Source organism: Nerophis lumbriciformis, linkage group LG30, assembly GCF_033978685.3.
Source record: "Nerophis lumbriciformis linkage group LG30, RoL_Nlum_v2.1, whole genome shotgun sequence".
NCBI lineage: Eukaryota > Metazoa > Chordata > Actinopteri > Syngnathiformes > Syngnathidae > Nerophis > Nerophis lumbriciformis.
In genome coordinates, this window is record NC_084577.2 from 30,050,087 (window position 1) to 30,064,789 (window position 14,703).

Genomic DNA, 14,703 nt, shown 5'->3' on the forward strand with positions numbered 1-14,703 from the left:
AGTTGCTTATTAACATGCAAATTAGTAACATATTGGCTCTTAACTAGTCATTATCAAGTACTTATTAATGCCTTAATCGGCATGGTCTTATTATAACCCTAACCAAATAACCCTGGCCCTAACCCTCTAACCCTCACCAAATAACTCTAAATTAAGTCTTTGTTACTTAGAATATGTTCCCCATACTAAAGTGTTACCAAAAACATACAACTTTGTCTTGAATTTGAAAAAAAAACATTTTATTTTTCACTAAAGAAGGGTTGGTGAATGCGCACATGAAACTGCTGGGGTTCGATACCTCCAATTAGGTTAAGAACCACTGTCTTAGGGGCACTCACCTTTTGTTTATTTTTGGTGTAAGCATTAGATGCCTTTTTACCTGCACACTGCCTTCCGCTGTTTCCGACATCTACAAAGCATTTAGCTATTGCTGATATGGAAGAGTATTACACGGTTGCTCTAGACAGCACCGACACTCAACAACAACACATCATTTGCAGACTAGAATTACTGGTTTGCAAAATATATTTTTAACCCAAATAGGTGAAATTAGCCCTCTCAAAAATGACTAATGATCTACTGCTAACGATGGATTCTGATGCGTCATCTATGTTGCTGCTTCTTGATCTTAGCGCTGCTTTCGATACCGTCGATCATAATATTTTATTAGAGCGTATCAAAACACGTATTGGTATGTCAGACTTAGCTTTGTCGTGGTTTAACTCTTATCTTACTGACAGGATGCAATGCGTCTCCCATAATAATGTGACCTCGGACTATGTTAAGGTAACGTGCGGAGTTCCTCAGGGTTCGGTTCTTGGCCCTGCACTCTTCAGTGTTTACATGCTGCCGCTAGGTGACATCATACGTGTTAGCTTTCATTGTTATGCTGATGACAGCCAACTCTACATGCCCCTAAAGCTGACCAACACGCCGGATTGTAGTCAGCTGGAGGCGTGTCTTAATGAAATCAAACAATGGATGTCCGCTAACTTCTTGCAACTCGACGCCAAAAAAACGGAAATGCTGATTATCGGTCCTGCTAAACACCGACATTTATTTAATAATACCACCTTAACATTTGACAAGCAAACAATTACACAAGGCGAATCAGTAAAGAATCTGGGTATTATCTTCCACCCAACTCTCTCCTTTGAGTCACACATTAAGAGTGTTACTAAAACGGCCTTCTTTCATCTCCGTAATATTGCTAAAATTTGTTCTATTTTATCCACTAGCGACGCTGAGATCATTATTCATGCGTTCGTTACGTCTCGTCTCGACTACTGTAACGTATTATTTTGGGGTCTCCCTATGTCTAGCATTAAAAGATTACAATTGGTACAAAATGCGGCTGCTAGACTTTTGACAAGAACAAGAAAGTTTGATGATATTACGCCTATACTGGATATACCTTTATATACATATATACATATATATATACCTATACTGGCTCACCTGCACTGGCTTCCTGTGCACTTAAGATGTGACTTTAAGGTTTTACTACTTACGTATAAAATACTACACGGTCTAGCTCCGTCCTATCTTGTCGATTGCATTGTACCATATGTCCCGGCAAGAAATCTGCGTTCAAAGAACTCCGGCTTATTAGTGATTCCCAGAGCCCCAAAAAAGTCTGCGGGCTATAGAGCGTTTTCTATTGGGGCTCCAGTACTATGGAATGCCCTCCCGGTAACAATTAGAGATGCTACCTCAGTAGAAGCATTTAAGTCCCATCTTAAAACTCATTTGTATACTCTAGCCTTTAAATAGCCCCCCCTGTTACACCAGTTGATCTGCCGTTTCTTTTCTTTTCTCTTCTGCTCCCCTTTTCCTTGAGGGGGGGGGGGGGGGGGGGCACAGGTCCGGTGGCCATGGATGAAGTGCTGGCTGTCCAGAGTCGGGACCCGGGGTGGACCGCTCGCCTGTGCATCGGCTGGGAACATCTCTGCGCTGCTGACCCGTCTCCGCTCGGGATGGTCTCCTGCTGGCCCCACTATGGACTGGACTCTTACTATTATGTTGGATCCACTATGGACTGGACTCTTACTATATTATGTCAGACCCACTCGACATCCATTGCTTTCGGTCTCCCCTAGAGGGGGGGGTGGGGGGGGGGGGGGGTTACCCACATATGCGGTCCTCTCCAAGGTTTCTCATAGTCATTCACATCGACGTCCCACTGGGGTGAGTTTTTCCTTGCCCTTATGTGGGCTTTGTACCGAGGATGTCGTTGTGGCTTGTGCAGCCCTTTGAGACACTTGTGATTTAGGGCTATATAAATAAACATTGATTGATTGATTGAAATTAGATAATCTCCCACGGCACACCAGACTGTAACTCACGGCCGCGGCACAGTGGTTGAAAAACACTGTCCTAGAGAACAATTATTAGTCGTTATTTACTTAATTATTCACATGTGTCACTTACAGCATGGACTCGACAGTTTACGTTCTCAACGTGGTTTAATCTTTACGCTCAACAACGAAGGTGTTTAGAACAAAACATAATTCCGAACAAATGCTATTTTTATGACTAAGACGCAGGTAAGAGAAGGAAGCGCACACTTTTTTTTGAATTTTTTAAGTGACGTAAGTTACGGGAAGTTCCAGACTTTTTACTTTTACCTTTGGAACATATCCATCCGCTGACGCTCCCCCCCTCCCCTCCCCGCGCATGACGCAACACGCTCAATACAACACTACGCGGTGTTAGTTAGTGCTATTTGATTATAGTACACGTTTGACGATCCTTATTCTGGCAATTGTTGGATTGTCAACACATTGAGGCGTTTATGCGAGGATATGTTTTATTCATGACGAGACATTATTCATGTCCTTCGGCCGGAAGTGTTGCAGTGGCTGCGGTCAGACAGCAGAGGGCGCTGTAGACTCATTAATTCACTTCTCTCGCGTATAGCGTCACTTCCGTTTATCGTCCTAAATAACAGCAGATTACAACACGCGTACGAGTTTCCACCTGAATTCAAATGAATTATTTTTTTTATTTTCCTTGGCTGCTTTAACGTATGGATATTCAATATTACGTAATCCTCCATCCATCCATCCATCTTCTTCCGCTTATCCGAGGTCGGGTCGCGGGGGCAGCAGCCTAAGCAGGGAAGCCCAGACTTCCCTCTCCCCAGCCACTTCGTCCAGCTCTTCCTGTGGGACCCCGAGGCGTTCCCAGGCCAGCCGAGAGACATAGTCTTCCCAACGTGTCCTGGGTCTTCCCCGTGGCCTCCTACCGGTCGGACGTGCCCTAAACACCTCCCTAGGGAGGCGTTCGGGTGGCATCCTAACCAGATGCCCGAACCACCTCATCTGGCTCCTCTCGATGTGGAGGAGCAGCGGCTTTACTTTGAGCTCCCCCGGATGACAGAGCTTCTCACCCTATCTCTAAGGGAGAGCCCCGCCACCCGGCGGAGGAAACTCATTTCGGCCGCTTGTACCCGTGATCTTGTCCTTTCGGTCATAACCCAAAGCTCATGACCATAGGTGAGGATGGGAACGTAGATCGACCGGTAAATTGAGAGCTTTGCCTTCCGGCTCAGCTCCTTCTTCACCACAACGGATCGATACAGCGTCCGCATTACTGAAGACACCGCACCGATCCGCCTGTCGATCTCACGATCAACTCTTCCCCCACTCGTGAACAAGACTCCGAGGTACTTGAACTCCTCCACTTGGGGCAAGATCTCCTCCCCAACCCGGAGATGGCACTCCACCCTTTTCCGGGTGAGAACCATGGACTCGGACTTGGAGGTGCTGATTCTCATCCCAGTCGCTTCACACTCAGCTGCGAACCGATCCAGTGAGAGCTGAAGATCCTGGCCAGATGAAGCCATCAGGACCACATCATCTGCAAAAAGCAGAGACCTAATCCTGCAGCCACCAAACCAGATCCCCTCAACGCCTTGACTGCGCCTAGAAATTCTGTCCATAAAAGTTATGAACAGAATGGGTGACAAAGGGCAGCCTTGGCGGAGTCCAACCCTCACTGGAAACGTGTCCGACTTACTACCGGCAATGCGGACCAAGCTCTGGCACTGATCATACAGGGAGCGGACTGCCACAATCAGACAGTCCGACACCCCGTACTCTCTGAGCACTCCCCACAGGACTTCCCGAGGGACACGGTCGAATGCCTTCTCCAAGTCCACAAAACACATGTAGACTGGTTGGGCAAACTCCCATGCACCCTCAAGGACCCTGCGGAGAGTATAGAGCTGGTCCACAGTTCCACGACCAGGACGAAAACCACACTGTTCCTCCTGAATCCGAGGTTCGACTATCCGGCGTAGCCTCCTCTCCAGTACACCTGAATAGACCTTACCGGGAAGGCTGAGGAGTGTGATCCCACGATAGTTAGAACACACCCTCCGGTTCCCCTTCTTAAAGAGAGGAACCACCACCCCGGTCTGCCAATCCAGAGGTACCGCCCCCGATGTCCACGCGATGCTGCAGAGTCTTGTCAACCAAGACAGCCCCACAGCATCCAGAGCCTTAAGGAACTCCGGGCGGATCTCATCCACCCCCGGGGCCTTGCCACCGAGGAGCTTTTTAACTACCTCAGCAACCTCAGCCCCAGAAATAGAAGAGTCCACCACAGACTCCCCAGGCACTGCTTCCTCATAGGAAGACGTGTTGGTGGGATTGAGGAGGTCTTCGAAGTATTCCCTCCACCGATCCACAACATCCGCAGTCGAGGTCAGCAGATAATAAAAATAAATAATAATAAAAACAAGACTTTTGTCTAGTGTACCTACCTTGTCTGCATTGTGTGGGCACGTTGGTGCTTCCTGCTTTTAAGCAGCCATCTTAAAAAAAACAGCAGCGCAGCGGGTCTTTGAAGGGTCATGAAATCAAAACCGGAGCAGGTATTAAAAAGCTGTTCTGTTATTTTATACACAAGGGTTTAATCTCTCTCCTGTGTTAGTTTGAAGCCGAAACGACAAACGCGCTCAGAGGAGATCGTTTTTGAAGGAAGGTGACCGGTTTTTACAAAAAAATTGTTTTGAAGGGGGAATAGCAAACTTCCTGTTGATTTTTGCTGGGGGTTGTCAATTTATGAAATGTAGGCCCAAGTGAGACCTACATAGAGGTTTTTGTTTCATGTCTCTCCGACCTTCCCAGTGGGAGTTACAGGCAGTTTTGTCAGTTTTTTCATCCGAGGAGCAGTTTTTTTGTGCGTTTTATTAAAAAATTGCGCTAGAGCACAATTTTGAGATTTGGGGTTAGGTTTTTTTTTTTATTAGATCACACTTTTTGCCAGTCCTGATGTGTGCGTTCAGTTTGGTGAGTTTTGAAGCATGTTAAGGGGGGTCAAATCACAGCTCAAAGAGGCAAAAGTGTCTGTTTTTAGTACTTTTTTTTGTCTTGAAGGGGGAATTGCCAACTTCCTGTTGATTTTAGCCCGAGAATGTACAATTACTAGAACAGCCTAATAGCTAAAACTAGCAGGCATGTATATAAAAAAAGGCTTTTTAAAAAAAAGAAAGGGTTTTTAAGCCATTTTAAAAAAAAAAAGCATCCACAGTCTGTGGCGCCCTCAGGTGGTCAGGGAGAGCCATGTTTGATGTTTGGACCTTCCTGTCCTCCAGTTGACTTGATATCATATCTAATATCATACATTTCCTTTAAAAAAAGAAGTTAAAGCTTCGAGTACGTTTTGGAAAGACAGTTTATTGGGGGAAAGAAAAAGTAAATAAAGAATGTGAGATTGTAGCCTTTTTCTTGATGACTCAGCAGTGATGTTGACATTTGTGACATGATCAGGGGACTTGACAGGACTCTACACAGTGATTGTGTGAGTGTTTGGGATAGCTGGAATGATGCACGCACACACACACACACACACACACACACACACACACACACACACACACACACACACACACACACACACACACACACACACACACACACGTACACACACACACAAGAAGCGGCAGACTGAGGCCTCATTGTCTCCGTCATCAAGCGACACCTACGCCCAGCTCCTCCTGCTCCAGCACTCACGCACACACCACCACAAGCAGAGTACTGAGCATTCTTTCTCCGGTTGCCCGGGCGACGCTAATTATAGGGTGTGGGCGGGTTTATGGGATGGCAGGATTCCGCCGCGACCATAACGACGCAGTAGAACAGCGTGGAGGGCCGCCCAGTGACGTACGTGATGTATACCTTTGTTTTACACATGTCGGTCCTGCTATGGACAGTTTATTATTTGTATCGCACATGATATCACACACAAGTAAACACTCTGCGGGACTGCTTGTATCGCACATGATATCCCACACAAGTAAACACTCCGCAGGACTGCTTATATAACACACAAGTAAACACTCTGCAGGACCGCTTGTATCGCACATGATATCACACACAAGTAAACACTCTGCGGGACCGCTTGTATCGCACATGATATCACACACAAGTCAACACGCTGCAGGACTGTTTGTATCGCACATGATATCACACACAAGTAAAGATGCTGCAGGGCTGCTTGTATCGCACATGATATCACACACCCAAGTAAACACTCTGCAGGACCGCTTGTATCGCACATGATATCCCACACAAGTAAACACTCCGCAGGACTGCTTATATCACACACAAGTCAACACTCTGCAGGACCGCTTGTGTCGCACATGATATCACACACAAGTAAACACTCTGCGGGACCGCTTGTATCGCACATGATATCACACACGAGTAAACACGCTGCAGGACTGTTTGTATCACACATGATATCACACACAAGTAAAGACGCTGCAGGGCTGCTTGTATAGCACATGATATCACACACAAGTCAACACGCTGCAGGACTGTTTGTATCGCACATGATATCACACACAAGTAAACACTCTGCAGGACCGCTTGTATCGCACATGATATCACACACACAAGTAAACACTCTGCAGGACCGCTTGTATCGCACATGATATCACACACCCAAGTAAACACTCTGCAGGACCGCTTGTATCGCACATGATATCACACACAAGTAAACACTCTGCAGGACTGTTTGTATCACACGTGATATCACACACTAGTAAAGATGCTGCGGGGCTGCTTGTATAGCACATGATATCACACACAAGTAAAGACGCTGCAGGGCTGCTTGTATCGCACATGATATCACGCACCCAAGTAAACACTCTGCAGGACCGCTTGTATCGCACATGATATCACACACAAGTAAACACTCCGCAGGATTGTTTGTATCACACATGATATCACACACTAGTAAAGACGCTGCAGGACTGTTTGTATCGCACATGATATCACACACAAGTAAACACTCTGCAGGACTGCTTGTATCTACATGATATCACACACAAGTAAACACTCTGCAGGACTGCTTGTATCGCACATGATATCACACACTAGTAAACACTCTTCAGGACTGGTTGTATCGCACATGATATCACACACTAGTAAACACTCTTCAGGACTGCTTGTATCGCACATGATATCACACACAAGTAAACACTTTGCAGGACTGCTTATATAACACACAAGTAAACACTCTGCAGGACTGCTTGTATCTACATGATATCACACACAAGTAAACACTCTGCAGGACCGCTTGTATCGCACATGATATCACACACTAGTAAACACTCTTCAGGACTGCTTGTATCGCACATGATATCACACACAAGTAAACACTCTGCAGGACCGCTTGTATCGCACATGATATCACACACGAGTAAACACTCTGCAGGACTGTTTGTATCACACATGACATCACACACAAGTAAAGACGCTGCGGGGCTGCTTGTACAGCACATGATATCACACACAATTCAACACGCTGCAGGACTGTTTGTGTCGCACATGATATCACACACAAGTAAACACTCTGCAGGACCGCTTGTATCACACATGATATCCCACACAAGTAAACACTCTGCAGGACTGTTTGTATCGCACATGATATCACACACAAGTAAACACTCTGCAGGACCGCTTGTATCGCACATGATATCCCACACAAGTAAACACTCTGCAGGACCGCTTGTATCGTACATGATATCACACACCCAAGTAAACACTCTGCAGGACCGCTTGTGTCGCACATGATATCACACACAAGTAAACACTCTGCAGGAACGCTTGTATCGCACATGATATCACACACAAGTAAACACTCTGCAGGACTGTTTGTATCACACATGATATCACACACAAGTAAAGACGCTGCAGGGCTGCTTGTATAGCACATGATATCACACACAAGTAAAGATGCTGCAGGGCTGCTTGTATCGCACATGATATCACACACCCAAGTAAACACTCTGCAGGACCGCTTGTATCGCACATGATATCACACACACTAGTAAACACTCTTCAGGACTGCTTGTATCGCACATGATATCACACACAAGTAAACACTCCGCAGGACTGCTTATATCACACACAAGTAAACACTCCGCAGGACCGCTTGTGTCGCACATGATATCACACACGAGTAAACACTCTGCAGGACTATTTGTATCACACATGATATCACGCACAAGTAAACACTCTGCGGGACTGCTTGTATCGCACATGATATCACACACAAGTAAACACTCTGCAGGACTGTTTGTATCACACATTATATCACACACAAGTAAAGACGCTGCGGGGCTGCTTGTACAGCACATGATATCACACACAAGTCAACACGCTGCAGGACTGTTTGTATCGCACATGATATCACACACAAGTAAACACTCCGCAGGACTGCTTATATAACACACAAGTAAACACTCTGCAGGACCGCTTGTGTCGCACATGATATCACACACAAGTAAACACTCTGCAGGACTGCTTGTATCTACATGATATCACACACAAGTAAACACTCCGCAGGACTGCTTATATCACACACAAGTAAACACTCTGCAGGACCGCTTGTATCTACATGATATCACACACAAGTAAACACTCTGCAGGACCGCTTGTATCGCACATGATATCACACACTAGTAAACACTCTTCAGGACTGCTTGTATCGCACATGATATCACACACAAGTAAACACTCTGCAGGACCGCTTGTATCGCACATGATATCACACACTAGTAAACACTCTTCAGGACTGCTTGTATCGCACATGATATCACACACAAGTAAACACTCTGCAGGACCGCTTGTGTCGCGCATGATATCACACACTAGTAAACACTCTTCAGGACTGCTTGTATCGCACATGATATCACACACTAGTAAACACTCTGCAGGACCGCTTGTGTCGCGCATGATATCACACACAAGTAAACACTCTGCAGGACTGCTTGTATCTACATGATATCACACACAAGTAAACACTCTGCAGGACTGCTTGTATCTACATGATACCACACACAAGTAAACACTCTGCAGGACCGCTTGTGTCGCACATGATATCACACACAAGTAAACACTCCGCAGGACCGCTTGTATCGCACATGATATCACACACAAGTAAACACTCTGCAGGACTGTTTGTATCACACATGATATCACACACAAGTAAAGACGCTGCGGGGCTGCTTGTATAGCACATGATATCACACACAAGTCAACACGCTGCAGGACTGTTTGTATCGCACATGATATCACACACAAGTAAAGATGCTGCAGGGCCGCTTGTATCGCACATGATATCACACACAAGTAAACACTCTGCAGGACTGTTTGTATCACACGTGATATCACAGACTAGTAAAGACGCTGCGGGGCTGCTTGTATAGCTCATGATATCACACACAAGTCAACACGCTGCAGGACTGCTTGTATTGCACATGATATCACACATTTTACATGCGAGCTGATATCATACTTCAAATCGGCAAACTCCCACCTGAAACATTTTGTCAACGAGACTCCGCCTCCTCTTGTTGCTCCTAGCGATGTTGTGTTTAAGGTGTCTCCCAGCCAGTAGTAATAATGATGATGCAGCACGTGTGTGTGTGTGTGTGTGTGTGAGTGAACACAATCAGTATCAGTATCAGACTACTTTCTGAGGGACAACATGTCCCTGCTTTGTCTTCCAGCTGCTATGGAACCTGACCTGAAGGCTTCCATGTGTGTTCTGCAACCACACACACACACACACACACACACACACACACACACACACACACACACACACACACACACACACACACACACACACACACACACACACACACACACACACACACACACACACAGACACACACACACACACACACACACACACGCACACACACACACGTTTCTCTCAATTCATCCCAAATGTAGTTGGAAGTTGTAAAGAAAGAGAAAGAGGAGCATGGAGCTAAACTGAATTGTTTTGTTTACATCAAATGATGCTGATAATTCCATTGATTACACATTTGAGAGCAATTCAGTTTGTCAGAATACTTTTATTTTGAATTCAGTGTGTAAAAATTCAGTGCAAAAAAAATTGAACGTAGTAAAAATCAGTGCAGAGCTATTAGGGGGGAAACAAATTGAGTATGAAAAATGTGAGTGCAGAAATATTCAGTGCAAAAAAAATGTCAGTGTAAAAAAAAAATTCTTTGCGGAAATATTCAGTGTAAAAATACTGAGTGCAAAAAATTCAGTGCAAAAAAAAATTGAACGTAGTAAAAATCAGTGCAGAGATAAGTGTAAAAAAATTTCAGTATAAAAAAATTGAGTGTCAAAAATTTGAGTGCAGAAATATTCAATGCAAAAGAAAATTCAGTAAAAAAAAAAATCATTGCGGAAATATTCAGCGTAAAAATACTGAGTGCAAAAAATTCAGTGCAAAAAAAATTTAATGTAGTAAAAATCAGTGCAGAGATAAGTGTAAAAAAATGTCAGTTTAAAAAAATTGAGTGTCAAAAAATTGTGTGCAGAAATATTCAAAGCAAAAGAAAATTCAGTGTAAAAAAAATATTGAGTGCAAAAAATGCAGTGCAAAAAAATTGAATGTAGTAAAAATCAGTGCAGAGATAAGTTTAAAAAAAATTGAGTGTCAAAAATTTCAGTGCAGAAATATTCAATGCAAAAAAAAAATTCAGTGTAGAAAAAAAAATCATTGCGGAAATATTCAGTGTAAAAACAGAGTGCAAAAAATTGAGTGCAAAAAAAATGTAACGCAGTAAAAATCACTGCAGAGATAAGTGTAAAAAAATTTCAGTGTAAAAATACTGAGTGCAAAAAATTGAGTGCAAAAAAAAAATTGAACGTAGTAAAAATCAGTGCAGAGATAAGTGTAAAAAAAATTTCAGTTTAAAAAAATTGAGTGTCAAAAATTTGAGTGCAGAAATATTCAATGCAAAAGAAAATTCAGTAAAAAAAAAAATCATTGTGGAAATATTCAGTGTAAAAATACTGAGTGCAAAGAATTCAGTGCAAAAAAAAATTGAACGTAGTAAAAATCAGTGCAGAGATAAGTTTAAAAAAAATTGAGTGTCAAAAATTTCAGTGCAGAAATATTCAATGCAAAAAAAAAATTCAGTGTAGAAAAAAAAATCATTGCGGAAATATTCAGTGTAAAAATACTGAGTGCAAAAAATCCAGTGCAAAAAAAAATTGAACGTAGTAAAAATCAGTGCGGAGATAAGTGTAAACAAATTTCAGTTTAAAAAAATTGAGTGTCAAAAAATTGTGTGCAGAAATATTCAATGTAAAGAAAATTCAGTAAAAAAAAAAATCATTGCGGAAATCTTCAGTGTAAAAATACTGAGTGCAAAAAATTCAGTGCAAAAAAAATAATTACGTAGTAAAAATCAGTGCAGAGATATTAGGGGAAAAATTCAGTGCAAAAAAAATTGAACGTAGTAAAAATCAGTGCAGAGATAAGTGTAAAAAAATTTCAGTTTAAAAAAATTGAGTGTCAAAAAATTGTGTGCAGAAATATTCAATGCAAAAGAAAATTCAGTAAAAAAAAAATCATTGCGGAAATATTCAGTGCAAAAATACTGAGTGCAAAAAATTCAGTGCAAAAAAAAATTGAACGTAGTAAAAATCAGTGCAGAGATAAGTGTAAACAAATTTCAGTTTAAAAAAATTGAGTGTCAAAAAATTGTGTGCAGAAATATTCAATGCAAAAGAAAATTCAGTAAAAAAAAATCATTGCGGAAATATTCAGCGTAAAAATACTGAGTGCAAAAAATTCAGTGCAAAAAAAATTTAATGTAGTAAAAATCAGTGCAGAGATAAGTGTAAAAAAATGTCAGTTTAAAAAAATTGAGTGTCAAAAGATTGTGTGCAGAAATATTCAAAGCAAAAGAAAATTGAGTGTAAAAAAAATATTGAGTGCAAAAAATGCAGTGCAAAAAAATTGAATGTAGTAAAAATCAGTGCAGAGATAAGTTTAAAAAAAATTGAGTGTCAAAAATTTCAGTGCAGAAATATTGAATGCAAAAAAAAAATTCAGTGTAGAAAAAAAAATCATTGCGGAAATATTCAGTGTAAAAACAGAGTGCAAAAAATTGAGTGCAAAAAAAATGTAACGCAGTAAAAATCACTGCAGAGATAAGTGTAAAAAAATTTCAGTGTAAAAATACTGAGTGCAAAAAATTGAGTGCAAAAAAAAAAATTGAACGTAGTAAAAATCAGTGCAGAGATAAGTGTAAAAAAAATGTCAGTTTAAAAAAATTGAGTGTCAAAAATTTGAGTGCAGAAATATTCAATGCAAAAGAAAATTCAGTAAAAAAAAAAATCATTGTGGAAATATTCAGTGTAAAAATACTGAGTGCAAAGAATTCAGTGCAAAAAAAAATTGAACGTAGTAAAAATCAGTGCAGAGATATTTGGGGAAAATTTCAGTATGAAAAATTAGAGAGCAGAAATATTCAGTGCAAAAAAAGTCAGTGTAAAAAAAAAAAAATCATTGCGGAAATATTCAGTGTAAAAATAGTGAGTGCAAAAAATTCAGTGCAAAAAAATTGAACGTAGTAAAAATCAGTGCAGAGATAAGTGTAAAAAGAATTTCAGTATAAAAAAAATTGAGTGTCAAAAATTTGAGTGCAGAAATATTCAATGTGAAGAAAATTCCGTAAAAAAAAAATCATTGCGGAAACATTCAGTGTAAAAATACTGAGTGCAAAAAATTCAGTGCAAAAAAAATTGAACGTAGTAAAAATCAGTGCAGAGATAAGTGTAAAAAAATTGAGTGTCAAAAAATTGTGTGCAGAAATATTCAGTGCAAAAAAAAATGTCAGTGTAAAAAAAAATCTTTGCGGAAATATTCAGTGTAAAAATACTGAGTGCAAAAAATTCAGTGCAAAAAAAAATTGAACGTAGTAAAAATCAGTGCAGAGATATTTGGGGAAAAATTCAGTATGAAAAATTAGAGAGAAGAAATATTCAGTGCAAAAAAAAATGTCAGTGTAAAAAAAAAAAATTTGCAGAAATATTCAGTGTAAAAATAGTGAGTGCAAAAAATTCAGTGCAAAAAAAATTGAACGTAGTAAAAATCAATGCAGAGATAAGTGTAAAAAAAATTTCAGTATAAAAAAATTGAGTGTCAAAAATTTGAGTGCAGAAATATTCAATGCAAAAGAAAATTCAGTAAAAAAAAAAATCATTGCGGAAATATTCAGTGTAAAAATACTGAGTGCAAAAAATTGAGTGCAAAAAAAATTGAACGTAGTAAAAATCAGTGCAGAGATAAGTGTAAAAAAATTGAGTGAAAAAAAATTGAGTGTCAAAAATTTCAGTGCAGAAATATTCAATGCAAAAAATATTTCAGTGTAAAAAACAAAACATTGCGGAAATATTCAGTGTAAAAACAATGAGTGCAAAAAATTGAGTGCAATTTTTTTTTAACGTTGTAAAAATCACTGCAGAGATAAGTGTAAAAAAATTTCAGTGTAAAAAAAATTTCAGTTTAAAAATACTGAGAGCAAAAAAAATTTAACGTAGTAAAAATCAGTGCAGAGATAAATGTAAAAAAAATGTCAGTGTAAAAAAATTGAGTGTCAAAAATTTGAGTGCAGAAGTATTCGATGCAAAAGAAAATTCAGTGTAAAAAAAATATTTCTGAGATATTCAGTGTAAACAATAATTCAGTGTAGACAATTTAGAGCAGAAATATTCAGTGTAGAAAAATTTCAGCGTAAAAGATCAAGTGTCAATAATTTGAGTGCAAAAAAATTCTGTGTACATTTCTTTTAGTGCAGAAATAGTAATTAAGATCAAAGCATTTCATGCTCATTTTACACTGAATTGTTATACTTTGCATTTTTTTTACACTGAATGTTTTTTGCACTGAATTTTTTTTTACACTGAATTTTGTTTGTACTGAATAGTTCTGTGCTGGTTTTTTTCCACTGATTTTTTTTGCACTGAATTCTTTTACATATGTTTATATCTATTTTTTTTTACGTTGATTTTTTTTTTACATGGAAATGTTTTTGCACTGAATATTCCTGCAATAATTTTTTTTACTCAGAAATTTTTCACAAATTTTTTTTTTTTTACTCTGAAATGTTTTTGCACAGTTTTTTTTTTTTCACTGACTATTTTTACACTGAATTTTTACCCACATAATTCTACAACACTGTATTCAAGGAACATCATTTCTACACACACATTATGCTAACACATTTTCGTTCTATGAAATTGTGAGCATTATTAAACGTAAAAAAAAGAAAGAAAAAATCAGTTCACAAAATTCAAACACACAAAAAGAATCAGGTGCATTCATTTAGGCATGGAAAATCAATCAATCAATCAATCAACGTTTATTTAT